Consider the following 18979-nt stretch of genomic DNA (forward strand, 5'->3'; position numbering starts at 1 on the left):
TGTAATGGAGATCAGAATACCATGAAAGCATTTATGAAATTCTGCTGCTTTTCTCTCTCTCTCTTCTTTTTTAAAATTTATTTATTTTCGCTTTTTTTGCCCTTGTTGTTTTTATTGTTGTAGTAGTTATTATTGTTGTTGTTAGATAGGACAGAGAGAAACGGAGAAAGGAGGGGAAGACAGAGAGTGGGAGAGAAAGATAGACACCTGCAGACCTGCTTCACCACCTGTGAAGGGACTCCCTTGCAGGTGGGGAGCTAGGGGCTTGAACCGGGATCCTTATGGCGGTCCTTGTGTTTCGCGCCATGTGTGCTTAACCTGCTGCGCTACCGCCCAACTCCCTCTCTCTCTCTTTTCTGTGTGGCTGGGGGTGGAACCCACTGGTCCACTATTATGGCCACTAACTCTGACTCTTCAAACTTCCATTGATTCTGTACCCCAGGAATAAGACAGAAGGATCTTCCTTCCCATGGGACCTGGGATACCTTCATCAGTGCCCCTCATCCTGTGCCTATGTCTTCTCCCATAGGAAAGCAGAGGAGGGCTGGTGAGATAGCTCACCCAATGAAATGTTTATCTTGACATCCATCCAGCTCAGTTTCAAGCCCTGGCCGAGCTGGGGGTAGGGGGAGCATAATGGTACCTGGGGAAGCTCTGATGCTATGATGTCTCTCCCCCTTCTCTATCTCTCTAAATGGAAAAAAAAAATCACACATGTACAAGGCCCCAGCTCCACAGAGCAACAAAGGGAATACAGCATGATTGATTCTGTAGCCAAGGACACACATTTTCTGAAAACCTAATTTCTCTTGTTAGTTTGGGCTGTTGGCAAAGGAATTGGCAGTTGCAAACTGGACATTTTTGATCATCTGGTCATGCTGTGCCATTCTTTGTTCAGTAAGGTGCTTAGATGGGATGTTTTTAAAAGACAGATGGGAAGATCCAGCAAATTAGCCTATCCTATGCAGTAGGCAGTGGATACAGCACAGTGAAGACTTGAGGTAACTCATCATTAGTTGGAATAGACTATAACCCACTACTTAAGTATTGACCAAACATATGCAATCTACCATTAACATCTGCAGACTGATGCGTTACAATGGCGTTGATCAGGGGTGTTCATTACGTGTTTGAAAACTTGAAGTGGATTGTGCTGTTATATCAAGTGGACTGTGCTGTTTTCCCTGTAGCCCTAAGCCATTAATGGCAGTGCCAGGGCTCTCTTTATGGATTCACCCACAGAAAGATAATTTGCTGGTGATGTGGCTTCCCCAAGAATAGTGAATGTTCCAATTGTTTTTCTTTGTTTGTTTGTCTGTTTGTTTGTTTTTTGCCTCCATGGTTATCTCTGGGGCCTGCACGATGAATCCACTGCTCCCTGTTGCTATTTTTTTTTTTCATTTTGTTGGAGAAAACAGAGAAATTGAGAGAGGAGGGGAAGATTCCATTGATTTACACAGATGGACATTGCCAAGGTCTATTTTATTTGATCAGATCTGTTTGCTAATGAGTTCAGAAGAGAACCAGATCATCACTTTGTATCCTGCAATGCCTGGGTTGGAACTCTAGGACCTCATGCCTGAGAGCCCTGTGCGCCAGCACTGCACAACCTCGCAGGCTGCTGTCACTGGTCTACTTTAGTTTGTAGACTAGTTAGTAGTCTTTTGTTTGCTGTTCAGCTACAACATTAGCTATTGATTAGATACCATTCTCTTTGTGAGTAGTTTCCATCTTATTGAGAGATTATGGCTGACAGTTGTGTTTTTTTCTTTAGATTTTATGTATTTATTCGTGAGAAATAATAGGAGAGAGAGAAAGAACCAGACATCACTCTGGTACATGTGCTGACCAGAATTGAACTCAGAACCTCATGCTTGGGAGTTCAAAGCCTTATCCACTGTGCCACCTCCTGGACCACAGGGGGAGGTGTTAATAGTATAAAGTATTCTCTTAAGACGCAACAATTTAAAATTATTTGTAATGTGTTGATTACACATTTGATTCTTATTTAAAAACCTGTATAACAATAATTTGATGCCATAAGCTATAGTACATGAGAACCTTCTGACAATATTTATAAGTTGTATTTTTAGACCATATGTATGTATATATGTTAAACTATGTCTGAATAATTTTAAGTGCACTTGTATGTAGATAGTTGGTATAGATCTAGAGAGAGAAGAAGGAAGAAGAGAATGACCCAAAGCATTCATCTAGTACTTGAGATGCAAAGGACTGAACTGAGGACCTCATGCTGGAGAATCCAATGCTTTATCTAGTGTGCCACCTGCCAGGACACACAACATTATTTTAAGGGCTTTTTAGAAGGACAGAGATTTGAAGACAGTGAGATTTATTCATATTCACTATTGTATTACTAAATCTCAAGCCTTTGGTAGTCTATGAATTAGGTCATTCAGAGTGCTAAGTCTTTGGTTATTAATGAGTTACACTTTCTTTTTACCTGTTATTACTTTTTTTTTTCAAACAAGGACCAAGAGGACATTTATTAGAATTCATAGTCTATTGTGTAGAAACCATTTTGGAGGCAGATAATATAATTCATAGGGAGCTGGCTTCTCTTTGGGAAGTGCAGTCACTCTGTAAGCAGGTGTCATGTCACCTTGCTTCTCACCTCAATGAATGGTTGAGTGAATGTTAGAAACCAAGTGGTCACAGGTGGCTGGGAACTATCATCTCCCCTGTTTATGCCACTTTCAGGCTTCCTTCAGGAATTACAATATATTATCATTGATTGTCACTTCTTATGCCCTCATTTTCCTATACCCACATGGAAAAAATGTAACAGAGTCAAACAGGTGAATCACACATGTCCTACCTTCTAATTTTTTTTTTTGGTGTTTTTCTGTTTGTTTGTTTAGTTTTAGAGACAGAGAGAAGTTTAGAGAGAAGAGCAAGATAGAGAGGGAGAGACATAGAGAGACACCTACAGCTCTACTTCACCACTCATGAAGCTTTCCTCCTGCAGGTGGGACCACTGCCTGGCCCCTGAACTTGAGTTTTAAGAGGTGAGAGTGTAGTGAGAAATAGAAAGTACTTTCTAACTCCCATGTCTAATTAGGAATAATGGGGGCAAATAAAAGACAATAATTCAGAATTTGAGTTTATATTTTAATTTACTTAGTAACTTAAGATGTGAGGTTTTATGTCAAGTGGACATTTCATTCCACTTTTTTTCATGATACAGTAAGTTCTATTATTGTTAACAAATGCCAAATTATCTAAGCAAATCTGCTAAACTTTAAGGAAACTATCCTACCTTTTGCATGTTTATGGAATGGCCATGTCCTCAACCTTTCATGAGCACAAAATAGCTTGCTGATTTCTTTGTTATCTGGAGGCACTGAGATTATATAGCAACATAAAATTGCTGTCTGACAAAGTATAGAAATAATAGCTTTGATATAAAACATTCATAAGGTTGTGTTTGGGGTAAGTTATACCAACATAAAAAGCAAAGTTGCAAAGATACATAAATCATTAATTAAGCTTTCCCTCATTATTTGTTTTTCTTTTGAAATGGAAGTTGCTGTTTCAACAACTAAATAGCATTTTACAACAATTCCCTACAACCTATAATACTTACTTGGACATGAGGTTCACTAAGTCAGTTTACTCTCTCTGTCAGTTAACCATGGAGATACTTAAAGATAAACTTGATTGCTCTTCAGCAAAGAAATGACCATTCAAATATGAGTAGTTAGACATGATTCTGATAGTTAACAAACTATGACATATGTGCATGGCATTCCTTTTTTATAATAAGCTTCCCTAGTGGTAATTGTAATGCAATACTGGTGTGCTACATTACAATATGCAGGAGTATAGTTTCAAGGTCAAGTCATCTCCCAGGTTCTCTGCCCCCTGCCTCAGCCCCTATATCTCACAGCATTTGAGAGATTATTAGATTGCTTTATTTTTGCAAGTTCATACTTGCAGTAGCATCGCCTAGTTGTGTTTTACCTTTTATCTAACTGGATGGCCTCCAGTTACATCCATTTTATCCTGAAACATAAGCGGACATCATTTTAAATTTCATGGTAACATCCCTTAAAAACTTTTCAATAACCCACTAATGGGGAAATTTTCTTCAGGTAGAGAGTTCTGTTTTCTTTATGTAGCAAGTGAGGATTATGGTCTAACAATCACAAAAATATTGTGACTTTGTAATTAGCTATAAAGTGAAATTACTGGTAACAGGTAGTATTAACATGGAGGATGCTGCTTTGACAGTATAAAGTTTTCCTGTGATATAGAACATACTTCTCAGAAGATTTTATATGATAGCGACAATAATTCCAGCCTTTAGATTCAGGATTAGTCAACAATTTGGCTTTGTTTGTTAATTCTCTTTTCTGCCAGCTGGTTCCAGATGCCAGCAGGATGCCAACTAGACTTCCCTGGACAGACAACCCCACCAATGTGTCCTGGGGCTCCACTTCCCCAGAGCCCTTCCCTAGAGCTCTTCCCCACTGGGGGAAGAGAGAGACAGGCTGGGAGTATGGATCGACCTGTCAATGCGGGGAAGCAATTACAGAAACTAGACCTTCCACCTTCTGCATCCCACAATGACCTTGAGTTGTTACTCCCGAGGGTTAAAGAATAGGAAAGCTATCAGGGAAGTGGATGGGATAGGGAGATATGTTGGTGGGAATTGTGTGGAGTTGTACCCCTCTTATACTATGGTTCTGTCAATGTTTCCTTTCTATAAGTAACATTTAAAAATTCACAATACATACATACATACATACACATAAATGGTCTGTAGAATCAGATCCCCTTTCTGGGATACTTAAAAAATATATATATATAATTTATAAATTATATATATATAATTTATTTGTTTTAATATCATTATTGTTTCACCATATTGCTTCACTCTGGCTTATGGTGGTGCTGGGGATTGAACCTGAGATTTTAGAGCCTCAGACCTGAAAGTCTGTTTGCATGATCATTATGTTATTTCTGCAGCCACATACATCATATTTAGAATAGGGATGCTACATTGTTATATAGACTTTTACCATGTTATTATTCCAAAGGTTTAAAAACATGCCTTAGTTTCTCCCTTTAGACAGAACTGTCAAAAATCTGAAGCTGCACCAAAGAATAAAGGTTCTGCTTGTACTATGATCCATACATTCAGAAAGCCCATAAGCCTTGAGGAGCAGGGGATATTGGCAGAATCGTATTTCCATAGCAACCCATATTCATAGCCAGTCTTGCTGACTGTTAAGCTTAATAGATCTAATGGTCAGGCCACAGAAATACAAAGCAGAAAGCTAAAGGTATTCAATCCTGAATACCGGAAGTTAAGGAGTTCCAAATATATGTGCTGTTGTTCTTTCATCTCACTCCAGGGACCTGAAGTTAAATGGTACTAAACTCATTTTGACAAATGCTTAAAAACAAAGAAACAAACACCTGCCTTGCTGTAAGTTCTGTCTTAGGGGTGGGGCAAAGAAATCAATTCTTAAAAGCAGCCAATCCAATATGTATCTTGAGAACAAGCTATATACACAGAAGCTTCTGTAGAAAGCTTTTTTTTTTTTTAAATTTTTATTTAAAAGGAAACACTGACAAAACCACAGGGTAAGAGGGTACAACTCCACATAATTCCCACCACCAGAACTCCACATCCCATCCCTTCCTCTGTTAGTTTTCCTATTCTTTATCCCTCTGGGAGTATGGACCCAGGGTCATTGTTATGTTATTTGGCTTCTGTAATTGCTTCCCCACTGAACATGGGCATTGACAGGTGGATCCATACTCCCAGACTGTCTCTCTCTTTCCATAGTGGGTAAGGGCTCTCGGGAAGCAGGGCTCCAGGACACATTGGTGAGGTTGTCTGCCCAGGGAAGTTCAGTTGGCATCACGGTAACGTCTGGAACCCGGTGGCTGAAAAAAAGTTAACATATAGAGCCAAAAAAAAAAAAAAACTTGTCGACTGATCATGAACCTAAAGGCTGGAAAAGTTCATATGAAGAGTTGGGGGGTGTCTCTGTTTTGTAGATAGTTAGTAGTCCTATTTTAGTTATATTCCAATGAGCCCATGCCTATACTATTTTTTCTTAAGAAGAAACCATACAAACACAAGCATAACTTTGAAATGAACAGTCATGGGTGTACTGGGAAGTGAGAGGGAGGCTGGGAGAGCTGGAAAGCAGAAGATGAGACAGAAATCATTTACAATACCTGTTGGATGAATTTGCTAAATGCTCTATGAGAGAGTCCTCAGCTTCTGGCATCCAGTTGGGATAGAAACTCACTGGACATGCTCAAAGGTCTTTCAAAGGTCCATGTGTTGAAAATTGGAAGATTTACTGATACACAGGTAAAAAAAAATATAGCAATTGCCAGGGCCGGTTGGTGGTACCCCTGGTGGAACACACAGGTCACAGCATGCAAGGACCAGGTTCAAGTCCCTGGAGGGGTTGAGGGGAGGGACTTCTTGAGTGCTGAAGTACTACAGCTGATCTCCCTCACCCCTCGCCCATTCTATCTCTCCTTTTCAGTTTATCTCTGTCTTTACCCAAAATAGATAGATAGATTGGCAGGTAGATGATGATGATGATAGATAGATAGATAGATAGATAGATAGATAGATAGATAGATAGACAGGTAGATGATGATGATGATGATGATGATGATAGATAGATAGATAGATAGATAGATAGACAGGTAGATGATGATGATAGATAGATAGATAGATAAATATTTAAAAAATGAATTGGTCTCAGTTGGGATAGAGACAAGGACTTGAAAGAGTTTAACTAAAGATAAATGAAGGTCCATAGTCACCCATCTGAGTTGGTACCAGGCCTTTGATCTGAGGGGAATATACTTGGTTTCATATCCAGCAGTTATAAATGAATTTATCTTTGAAATCATGCATTTTTTTTAAACCAGAGCACTGCAACACTGCTCACCTCTACCTTATGGTAATTCAGGGGATTAAATTTGGGACTTTAGAACTTGAGGCATGAAAGTCTCTTTACTTAACCATTCATTTTGTTATCTACCCTCAGACAAAATCATGCATGTTTTAAAATTGAAAAACTCTGGGGAAGTGGAGCTCCAGGGCACATTGGTGGGGTCCTCTGCCCAGGGAAGTCTGGTCAGCATCATGCTAGCATCTGGAGCCTGGTGGCTGAAAAGAGTTAACATACAAAGCCACATAAATTGTTGAACAATCATGAACCTAAAGACTGGAATAGTGCAGATGAAGAGTTGGGGGGGGGAGTCCTCCATTTTGTAGATAGCTAGTAGGCATATTTTAGTTACATTCCAAAGGACCTGTGGCTATACTAGTTTTTTTTTTTTCCCTGAGCCTGAAATCTGATATGCAGGTGGATCCAAGTTATTGGCTATAAAAAGGACCAGAAAGCTGGATCAGGGAAGAGAGTAGCTCCCTAATATGGGAAACATGTATAAATATTGTTGACTGTAAACTCCATCGATTTGATGTCATCCATTATTTTTAGAGTCACTTTATTAGGGGACATAATAATTTACAAGGTATTAGTTATCACATGATCACAGTTTATCTCCCAAAGATAGGTGTTTGCATCCCTCACCTAATACCTGGCTTTTTTTTTTTTTTTTTTTGCCTACAGAGTTATTGCTGGGGCTTGGTGCCTGCATTATGAATCCTCTGCTTCTTAGAGGCTATTTTTTCCCATTTTTATTACCCTTGCTGTTGTTATTATTATTATTGTTATCATTGTGATTGCTGTTGGATAGGACAGAGAGAAATTGAGAGTAGAGAGGGAGAAAGTAAAAGAGACACCTGCAGATCTGTTTCACTGCTTGTGAAGCTTCCTCCCTACAGGTGGAGTGTTGGGTTTGAACCCAGATCCTTATGTGGATCCTTGTACTTATCACTATATGCATTTAATTGGGTGTACCACCCGGCCCCCAGGGCCCACTAGCTAACAGCTTCTTCCACCATCTTGAACTGGGTCTGTAACGCCATTTCAGTCACTTCAAGCAAACCTTTCTCCCTTTAGAGTATTTGGATCTTCTGCAATGGGCCTGAGCTCATCTACATTTTATCCTGTACTTTCTTTTGCTATGTTTCTTTAGTCCCACCTATGAGTGAGCTCATCCAGTATTGTCCTTCTCCTTTTGATTGTACTGACTCTGCCTGCCATCATCTGCATGAACACGTGACTTTTATTTATTTGTTTATTTATTTATTTATTTATTTATAGTACCTTTGTGATGATGGGGGAGATGACTCAGTGGGTAGAGAGCAGAATTTGCAGACATGAGGCTCTGCGTTTGACACCTCATACATGGTATATGTTTAAATACTCTGGTTCCTCTCTCTCTCTTTCTCTCTTTCTCTCTCTTTCTCTCATTAAATAAAAATAAATATATAGCTAAATAAATGTTTCAGTTACTACAAATTTTCTTCCAAATGGGGAAAGCATACATGTTTCCTTCCATGAACACACAAATTGATGTTTACAGACACTTCACTAGCATAAAGATGACAATAGATTAAAAATAAATTCTCTACAGACACATACTCATAGCATATGGTGTAATCTCAATGTAGGACATGTAATTTTCAATTTTTTAAATTTATTTATTTTAATAAAAGGAGACATTAACAAAACCATAGGATAAGAGGGGTACAGTGCCACACAATTCCCACCAGCAGATCTCCCTATCCCATCCCCTCCCCTGATAGCTTTCCTATTCTTTAACACTCTGGGAGTATGGACCCAAGGTCATTGTGGGATGCAGAAGGTGGAAGGTCTGGCTTCTGTAACTGTTCCCTCCCTGAACATGGGTATTGACTGGTGGATCCATACTCCCAGTCTGCCTCTCTCTTTCCCTAGTAGGTTGGGGCTCTGGGGAAGTGGAGCTCCAGGACACATTGGTAGGGTTGTCTGTCCAGGGAAGTCTGGTGGGCATCCTACTAGCATCTGGAACCTGATGGCTGAAAAGAGAGTTAACATACAAAACCAAACAAATTGTTGAACAATCATGGACCTAAAGGCTGGAATAGTGCACATGATGAAGTGTTGGGGGTCCTCCATTCTGTATATAGCTAGTAGGCATATTTTAGTTATATTTCAAAGGGCCTGTAGCTATACTAGTTTTTTTTTTTTTTTTCTGAGCCTGAAATCTGATATGCAGGTGGATCCAAGTTATTGTCTGGAGAGGTGATGTCATGGCTGGAAAGTGGACAGAAAGCTGGATCAGGGAAAAGAGTAGCTCCCTAATATGGGGAAGGGACATAAATATTGTTGACTGTAAACCCCATCAATTTGATTTGGTCTGGGGCCCATATTCAGCTTAGGAGCCTATGTGACTTCTGCATCCCTCTAGATCTGAGCTCACATTCTGTGGTCAAGAGTAGGAACGTTCCAAGCTGCCCCAGTATTGACCCATCTTCCTCAGGTATAGCATAGAGTATGTTGTCCGGCCTCCCTTCGGAAGAACATTCTCTACCATTGTTGATCTATGTTGAGGACAAGGTCCTATAGGGGGGCCCACAAAGGGGTCTATTTTGTTGTTCCTGATAGATATAACTGGTAACAATGGAGAGAGACATTGCAAAGGACAAGGTTTCTTCTCGGACTGACCAGTGTTCTACGATGTATACATTCTCTGTCTTCCTTCCTTTCAGTCACTGAAAATAATCTGCAGTAAGCAAGAGGCGTATCTCACTCTTTAAACTGGCACTCTTGTATTTTCTTCAGGTAATTTCCCAGGAAGAAGATACCTAGGTGGGGTGTGGAATTTATATTTAAAATTAGTGTGAGGAATCCCATGCATTTCCCCACAGTGACAGCACCAACTTGCATTTCTTACAACAACTTGATGGGGACCCTTTTCTCTACATGTTTGCTAACACCTGTTGTTTCTTGTTTTCTCTACAGTAGTCTTTCTCACAAGTTTTTTAATTTGTGTTTCCCTAATAATAAATGAGGAACATCTTTTTAGGATTTTATCTTTTCTTAAATGAGAAGGCTTTACAGAGATTGTAGGACCATAAGGAACTCATGAGATAAGAGGTTTTAATTCTCTTTTTCTCTCAGTGTCAATAAGGAAAGGGGATGGATTTTCTCCTCCAAGTTCTGAGGCATAAACTGACCATAGGCATCAGGTTGTTTGAGTCCAAAAGCAGCTCTTCTGGACTGGCCATGGCCAAGGGCACTCCAGCCAGTAATTCTGAGCAGAATTGGGCACTTGTGCAAACTCCTCGGGCTTCACTGAGCACAGCCACTAACCCTTTTTTTTTTGGAAACTATCTAGGTCAAGTTCTGCTTTGAAAAAGAATGGCTGGGATTCCCATGCTTAGATATAAGGAACATTCATGTTTTGTCCCTGATTATCACTCAGATCCAACACTATGTATCAGATAAAGGACTGGTTCACCATATCTAACTATATTATCATCACATTGTACTGATGACTTCCTGGTTAGAGCCTATTGGCTCCAGTTAATCTCATCACCTATCTTGAGATGAAAGGAATGTCTCATTGTAAAGCAATATTTGGTCAAGCGGGATAACCTCTCAAAAGAGCTTATCAAAATCTGAGATCCAGATCCCACGGAAATTGAGTTCTGGGGAAAACTAATTTTCTGGCTTGCAGATGGCTACAGAGTTTCCTCTCCTTCCTGTTCTTATAAGCACAACGGTACTCAAGGACTGTGGTTTCATCCTAATGACCAGGCAGAGCCTGAATTACCTCCTAAATGCCAGTTATTGAATAAAGTTATAATAGGGAGTCAGGGCCCCAATTTCCTGGGAATTGAGGATCACAGTTCAGTACGTAACAGTGAAACAATTTGATATTAGAAAAATGAGTATGAACAAAAAATAAAGAAAGAAAACTTTAGACTGACATCTCTGATGAACATAGATGCTAAAATATTGAACAAAATTCTAACCAGCCAGATACAGCTGTATATTAAAAAGATTTTTCCTCATGATCAAGTGGGATTTATCCCAGGGATGCAAGGTTGTTTAATATACATAAATCAGTCAACTGGATCCACCATATCAATAAAAGCAAGACCAAAAATCACATGGTTAGAGAGAGACAGGATGGGAGTATGGATCAACCTGTCAACACCTATGTTCAGTGGGGAAGCAATTACAGAAGCCAGACCTTCCACCTTCTGCACCCCAAAATAACCCTGGGTCCATACTCCCAGAGGGGTAAAGAATAGGAAAGCTATCGGGAGGGGAGGGGATATGGATTTCTGGTGATGGGAGTTGTGTGGAGTTGTACCCCTCTTATCCTATGGTTTTTGTCACTGTTTCCTTTTTTATAAATAAAAATTTTTAAAAACCATGGTTATATCAATAGATGCAGAGAAAGCCTTTGACAAAATCCAACATCCCTTTATGATCAAAACACTGCAAAAAATAGAAATAGATGGAAAATTGCCCAAGATAGTGGAGGCTATATATAGCAAGCCTACATCCAACACCATACTCAGTGGTGAAAAACTGGAATCATTCCCCCTCAGATAAGGTACTAGACAGGGCTGTCCACTATCACCATTATTATTCCACATAATGTTGGAAGTTCTTGCCAGAGCAATCAGGCAGGAGTGAGTAATTAAAGATATGCATATTGGAAGAGAAGAAGTCAAGCTATCACTATTTTCAGATTGCATAATAATATACACAGAAAAAACCTAAAAAAATTAGCAGCAAACATTTGGAAATTATCAGGCAATACAGTAAGTTGTCAGGCTACAAAGTTAACATGCAAAATTCAGTGGCATTCCTCTATGCAAACACTAAGGTAGCAGAAAGAGAAATTCAGAAATCACTTAATTTTATTATAGCAACAAAACAATAAAATATCTAGAAATAAACCTAACCAAAGCAGTGAAAGACTTGTATACTGAAAATTATGAGTCACTACTCAAGGAAATAGAAAGAGACACAAAGAAGTGGAAATGTATTCCATGTTCATGTGTTGGAAGAATTAACATCATCAAAATGAATATATTACCCAGAGCCATATACAAATTTAATGAAATCCCCATCAAGATTCCAACTGATTTTTTAGGAGAATAGAAAAAAAGCTACAAATGTTTATCTGGAACTAGAAAAGACCTATAATTGCCAAATGAGAAAGAACAGAACTGGAGGCATCACACTCCCAGATCTCAAATTGTATTATAGGGCCATTGTAATTAAAACTACTTGGTACTGGAACATGAATAGACACACAGATCAGTGGAATAGAACTGAGAGCCCAGAAGTTAACTACCACATCTATAGACATCTAATCTTTGGCAAAGGTGCCCAGACTATTAAATGGGGAAAGGAGAGTCTTCTTGAACAAATGGTGTTGGAAAAATTGGGTTGAAACATGTAGAAGAATGAAACTGAACCACTATATTTCAACAGACACAAAAGTAAATTCCAAGTAGATGAAGGACTTGGTTGTTAGACCAGAAATTATCAAATACTTATAGGAAAATATTGGCAGAACTCTTTTCCCTGTACATCTTAAAGACATCTTCAATGGAATAAATCCAATTACAAAGAAGACTAAATCAAAGTAAACCAATAAGACTACATCAAATTAAAAAGTTTCTGAAAAGCAGAAGAAACTGATACCCAAACAAAGAGACCCCTTACAGAATGAGAGATCTTTACATGCCATACATCAGATAAGTGACTATTAACAAAAATTGTAAAAAGCTCACCAAATGCATAAACAAGTAAACAATGGCACCATTCCAAACATGGGCAGAGTATATGAATAGAATATTCTCCATGTAAGAGATCCAAAAGGCCAGCAAACATGAAAAAAAATGCTTCAAATCATTGATTATCAGAGGAATACAAATAAAGACAACAATGAAATACCACTTCACCTCTGAGAGAATGTTATACATCAGAAAAAGTAGCAGCAACAAGTGGGGGATACATTGTGGGGATAACGGAACCCTCCTGCACTGTTGTTAGAAATGTAAATTTGCCCAACCCTTGTGGAGAGCAGTCTGGAGAACTCTCAGTAGGCTAGAAGTGGACCTGCCCTGTGACCAGGCAATTCCTCTCCTGGGGATATATCTTAAGAAGCCAAACACACCCATCCAAAAAGATCTGTGTACACCTATATTCACAGAAGCACAATTTGCAATAGCCAAAACCTGGAAGCAGCCCAGGCGTCCAATAACAGATGAGTGGCCGAGCAAGTTGTGGTATATATACGCCATCAAATACTACTCAGCTATTAAAAATGGTGGTTTCACCTTCTTCACCCCATCTTGGATATAACTTGAAGAAATCATGTTAAGTGAGATAAGTCAGAAGCAAAAATATGAATATGGGGTGATCTCACTCATAGAAGTTGATAAGCAAGATCAGAAGGGAAAATCTAAGCAGAACTTGGACTGGAGTTGTTCTATTGCACCAAAGTAAAAGACTCTGGGGTGGGGTGGTGGGGAGGGTTCAGGTCCTGGAACATGATGCAGAAGAAGATCTATTGGGGGTTGTATTGTTAGGTAGAAATGTTATGCATGTGCAAACTATTGTATTTCACTGTTGACTGTTAACTATTAATGCCCCAATAAAGAAATTTTAAAAAAATGAAGAAAGATGAGTATGCTCTGCGTAGTCCCCACTGACATAGCTGTAACTTAACTGGTGGCTATTAGAACATGTCTGGTAATCTTCATATATGCATTTGCTTGCAAGTCTCAGGATATGCATTTTATATCTTTATTTGAAAAAAAAATAACTCAGATAGTACATTCTATATTTTTAGATGACTTTTTTCTTAATTTATTTTTTCATCCTTTATTTTTGAAAGGGGAATAAATAGAAAGAGAGGAGAGTCAACACAGCACTACTGTATCATGGAGCTTTTCCTGGTGCTGCTCATGTTGCTTCCTTATGTTGAAGGGGCTTACACTATGTCGTGTGTGTGTGTGTGTGTGTGTGTGTGTTTGAGAGAGAGAGAGAGAGAGAGAGAGAGGTAACACATGAGCTTCCCTGGGTAAACTAGCTTCTGGCCCCTATCTCCACTTTTCAAATATATACTGAACTAGCCACAAGTTGCAGGCTTAAGTGCAAGTAAATGTGAATGCTGTCACATTTAAAGATTGATTACACAGGTGATTCTGCTCAGACATCACCTGGACTCTTTTCAAATGTTCCTACTCTCTGACAAATATAAGGCGTTCAGAAGGCAAAAGGCAAGTCAATGGGGTTTATTCTAGATGTTCAATAAATCTGTTGATGTGACCTGGCAGATAAGGACACTCTTAAGCATCTTAAATGTAGCATTGCAAGGATGATCATGCATGAGAGGTGACATATCCCAGCTTCCTGTTTCCAGTTTGAATGATGTAGGGTATGACTGGATATAGCATATCAGGGTTTTTTTTTTTTTTTTTTTTTTTGCAACTGGTGCTCTGCAATCTTTGCAATCTGTTCATCACCGTAGGCTCAACACATCCTGTGATACATGGTCAATTCTTACCTGTGACTGGCAATAGGAAGCCGGAAATATGTGGTCACTGAACTATGACTCATGCAAGAAACTACCTTCCTGCTAGTTTTACCCAAATAGAAAATGACAGGTTATCATTGCTAATATGTTAAGTGTTTCCTGTTCTTTGCATTGAGTCACAAGAGTGAAACCCACCGGAAATCAGGAGACTGACACAGATTGCCAATCTTTCCTTCTGAGTCACGTTCTCTTCACCCCTATTTCTATCCATCAAGGATGGCCCTGATGCTAAAAGCAGAGATTTTTTTTGAAGTCTACATTGAGGAAGGCCAGCATAAATTCAAAATATGGAGGTATCATTTCCCAGTGGTCAGCATTAGCTGTCAGAGAGGGCCAGATTGCTCATCAAAATGGCAGAATATAGGTGTCATCCACAGCTCTGTCTCAGACAGCATTTATCTAGAAGAAAGAAAAATTGGAAACAGCTAGAGAAGAGGTCTAGTGAAGAAAAGTTAAAGGACAGGAAAAGGACAAAGCACAGTCCTTTATGTAACTCCCACCCTTTCTGGAATCTTCTAAATATACCCCCCCTTGTGGGTATCCAAGAAATTAATTCAAGATGGCCAAAACATTATCCCATTTGACTGAATTTTTCTGGGGTCTTCTGGGATAGGGGTGGGGGGTGGGGATGGGATTGTCAGAAGTTCTGATTTAATAGTTCACAAATATTCCTAAATTAATGGTTGCTTAGATGGAGCTAAGCCCCCATATTTGCTTATTTATTTTCAATTTCCATTTGGGCCATTCTTTTTTTTTTTTTTTTTTTTTTCCTATTTTGCACTAGTTCCTGGTGGTCTGGAGAATTCTTTTGTTTCAACCAAAACATCAAATATGACCAATTTCATTTTGGGAGGGGGTAATAATAGTATAGAGTATGGCTGGTAACATGCGGGCACACCCATACCCCACGATCCTTTTCACTCTGTCTCAACTCCTCAGAGTCCTTTGCTGTGGTGCAGTACCCCTGCCCAGTCTAGGACTTGCTTTGTATTTTCGTTCTTAGGTTTTTATAAGAGAGATCATTTGGTATTTGCTCTTCTCATTTCGACTGATCTCACTTAACATAATACCTTCAAGTTTCATCCAGGATGAAGTAGAGGAGATGACTCCCTCATCTTTGATAGCGAGTGGTTATTCCATCTTGTGTATATATATACCACATTTTTCCTAGCCACTCATTGTCATTGGACATCTGGATTGTTTCCCAGAATAGGCAATTCCAAGCTGTGTTTCTCTGAACATAGGTGAACATAGATCTCCTTGAATGGATGTTTTTGTTTCCTTTGGCTAAATCCCCAGGAATTGTTGGGTCATAGTGTTGATCCATTTCTAGTGTTCTGAGAAGTCTTTAGACTATTTTCCACAGAGTTTGATCATTTTTTTATTATTGATTTAATAATGATTCATAAGACCTTAGGATAAGAGGGGTACAATTCCATACAATTCCTACTACCAAAGTTCTGTATCCTATCCCCTCCATCAGAAGCTTTCCTATACTTTCACTCTCTGGGAGCATGGACCCAGGATCATTTGCTTCTCTGCTGGACATGGGCTTTGACACTAGGGAAAGATAGGAACAGGTCATATTTATTTATTTGTTTATACCCTTTCAAGCTAGTTCACTAGGGAATACTTTTGGGTAAATTTGCACAAAACCCAGCTCCAAGTCTGTCCCCTGTGATACTGGAGGAAGCTTCAATGCTTTGGTCTCTCTCTCTCTCTCTCTTTCTCTCTCCCCACCTCTCTCATCTATTTCTACGACTTTTTCTCTCTTTTAGAAAAAGTCAGCCTGAAACAGTGAAGGCCACTTGTTAAACAAGAATAAAAAGGAAATTATTTCATTTTCTCAATCAAGGGCAGGACCTGGTTCAACCCCACTCAGCCCTCCCTCACTTTCTCTGAGATCCTGTGATGGTCCCTGGACTTCCATTTTGGCAAACAGCTACTGATGTGCAAATAGCACCCTGTCTGTCTCAATCCTTCATCATTAGCTGTCTTTTGTCTTTTGTTAACTGTCCCAATGGACAATGGATCCAGCTGAACGTAAAGGAGGACATCACACTTGGATCTCCAGCTTGGAAACAAGCCCAGCAAATGCTTTCAAGTTGGAACATTTCCTTTCACATTTGGGACCTCCAGTTTGCCCACTAGAAACAATATCAGGTGATGTGCTAATCTGCAAGTTAAAGGCTTAGATTATATATATCTGGATGAGATCATGTTTGTCACGGGTAAAGAATGTTAAGTAAAAAATTTCACGGAAACATACTTAGCATTTCTCATTGTTTTGGACATCTCTAAGAATCAACTATCTCTGTAAACTAAGGGACTTTATTTCCCCATCAGTTATTATTAAAAATAACAAAAACAAAAAATAAACTAGACATACTAATTTTTACCTCATGGCATGTAAATGTATCATTGTATTTATGAAAAGCTGAAATACTTTTCAGTACTTTGAAAATATTAGCCACCTCAGTAGTGATCTGGTTTTTGGAAAATTGTCTTTCTTGCTTTGAGGGTAAGTTTTAGAAAAAGATTGGAACCACAAGTTGATTTAAATTAGCAAGCTTCTCTCTCTGAATGAATTCACATCTGTTAAACTTTTCCCAGTCCTTTGTCTACTTGGTTTCTCAAAAACAGAATCTAGGAAAGGTAGAGAAATAGAAAAAAAAAACTACAAAAATTATAGCAAGGACTTTCATATACCATGTACCTCTATTGGTATTGAGGTTAGGACCTATCTTCTGTTGTTCTACTTGACTATAACGCTTATTTATTTTTGTTCAGGTAAGTCTGTTTTATTTTGGCTGTCTTCTGAGATTAACCTCTCCAGGCTGACTTTTCCAGATAAAGACAGAGAAAAAAAAGAAAGAAAAAGAAAAAAGAAACCACAGCACCAAATCTTTCTTCAGCATTCTGGAAGCTGGATTCAAGGCTGGGCCATGTCAACCACTTTTGCTGGCTAAGAGTCTTTTTCTTGTTGTCACCACTGGGATTTCTCTCCCCTGAACTGTGAGAGAGAGAGAGAGAGAGAGAGAGAGAGAGAGAGAGAGAGAGAGAGAGAGGGAGGGAGAGAGAGAACACACAACTATTGCACTGAAGCTTCCTTTATTGCTATGGTGGGAGGTCAGGCTTCAACCCAGGCCACATACATGGCTTAGAAGCACACTATCCAAGAAAAGTAATTTTCCAGCCCCAAATGAGTTTTATTTGGGGATTAATTGATCTTTTTACTGGCATTCTAGACCATTATATTGTAGGATGTTCCATAGACAGTATTCTGATTATGTCATTTCTCCCTATAAGACTTGGTCCTAGGGCCAAAGAGCTAGTTCCCCTTACAAAACACCTGTCTAGATTCAAACCTGCCACCACATGGGAGATACTGTGGTATCAAAAGGACTTTGGTATTATATCTCCCTCTCTCTGTCTGAATGAGCAAACATTCAGAGGCAGTGACATCTCATACTCTACAGAGAGAGAGAGAGAGAGAGAGAGAGGAGACTGAGGTCCTGTGGTAATGGAAGGATGATCACAGGAACAAGGTACCCTTTTTCTTGTTCTCTCACCAGTACTTAATCGCAGCATGGTTATGATTGCTGATACTGTCCTGCCTCTAGGAAGCGCTTACTGAGTACTTCCACCCTTCTCACCCTGCTTCCTGGATGCTCTCAGTGCATGGTCCACCCTTCTGGAGAGGGGATCTGTGCTTCTGTCAGTGAGCAGAGTGAAACATCCACTACGTGGAAGCTTTCTAATGGGAGATTTATGTTTTTCCTCGTTGATCAACTGATCCAGAAAGTTGTTTACAGCAGAAGTGATCCAAGTTATAATGCACTACCAGCATGTCTTGTTGCTAAGTTTCTCTCTTCTTTGAGTCTTTCAGTTGACTTTTCCTCTAACATGTTCTTTTAAACACATGCATGAACACATTTCTCTCTCCCTCCCCCCTCCCTCCCTCTAAGGTTATTGCTGGGGTTTGGTGCCTGCACTATTAATTCACTGCTCCTGGCAGCCATCTTTTTCCATTGTTGTTGTTGCTATTGTTGTTGGATAGGACAGAGAGAAATTGAGAGAGGAGGGGAAGACAGAGAGGAGGAGAGAGAGATAGACATCTTCAGACCTACTTCACCACTTTAAAAGTGACCCCCCTCCTTCGGTGAGCCAGAAGTTAGAACTGGGATCCTTACACCAGTCCTTGCACTTTGCACTATGTGCACTTAAAGCAGTGCACTACTCCCCCATTCCGTGTAGATTTTTAAAAAGATATTTATTGGATATAGACAGAAAGCAGTCAAGAGGGAAGGAGGAGAACGAGAAATAGAGATAGAAAGATAGATAGAAAGGTAGACAAACAGACAGACAGACAGACAGACAGATAGATAGATAGACAGAATTTGCTTCCTTGCTCATGAAGATTCTCCCCTAAAGATTCGTGAATCTGAAGCTT

This window comes from Erinaceus europaeus, chromosome 15 (assembly GCF_950295315.1).
Source record: "Erinaceus europaeus chromosome 15, mEriEur2.1, whole genome shotgun sequence".
NCBI lineage: Eukaryota > Metazoa > Chordata > Mammalia > Eulipotyphla > Erinaceidae > Erinaceus > Erinaceus europaeus.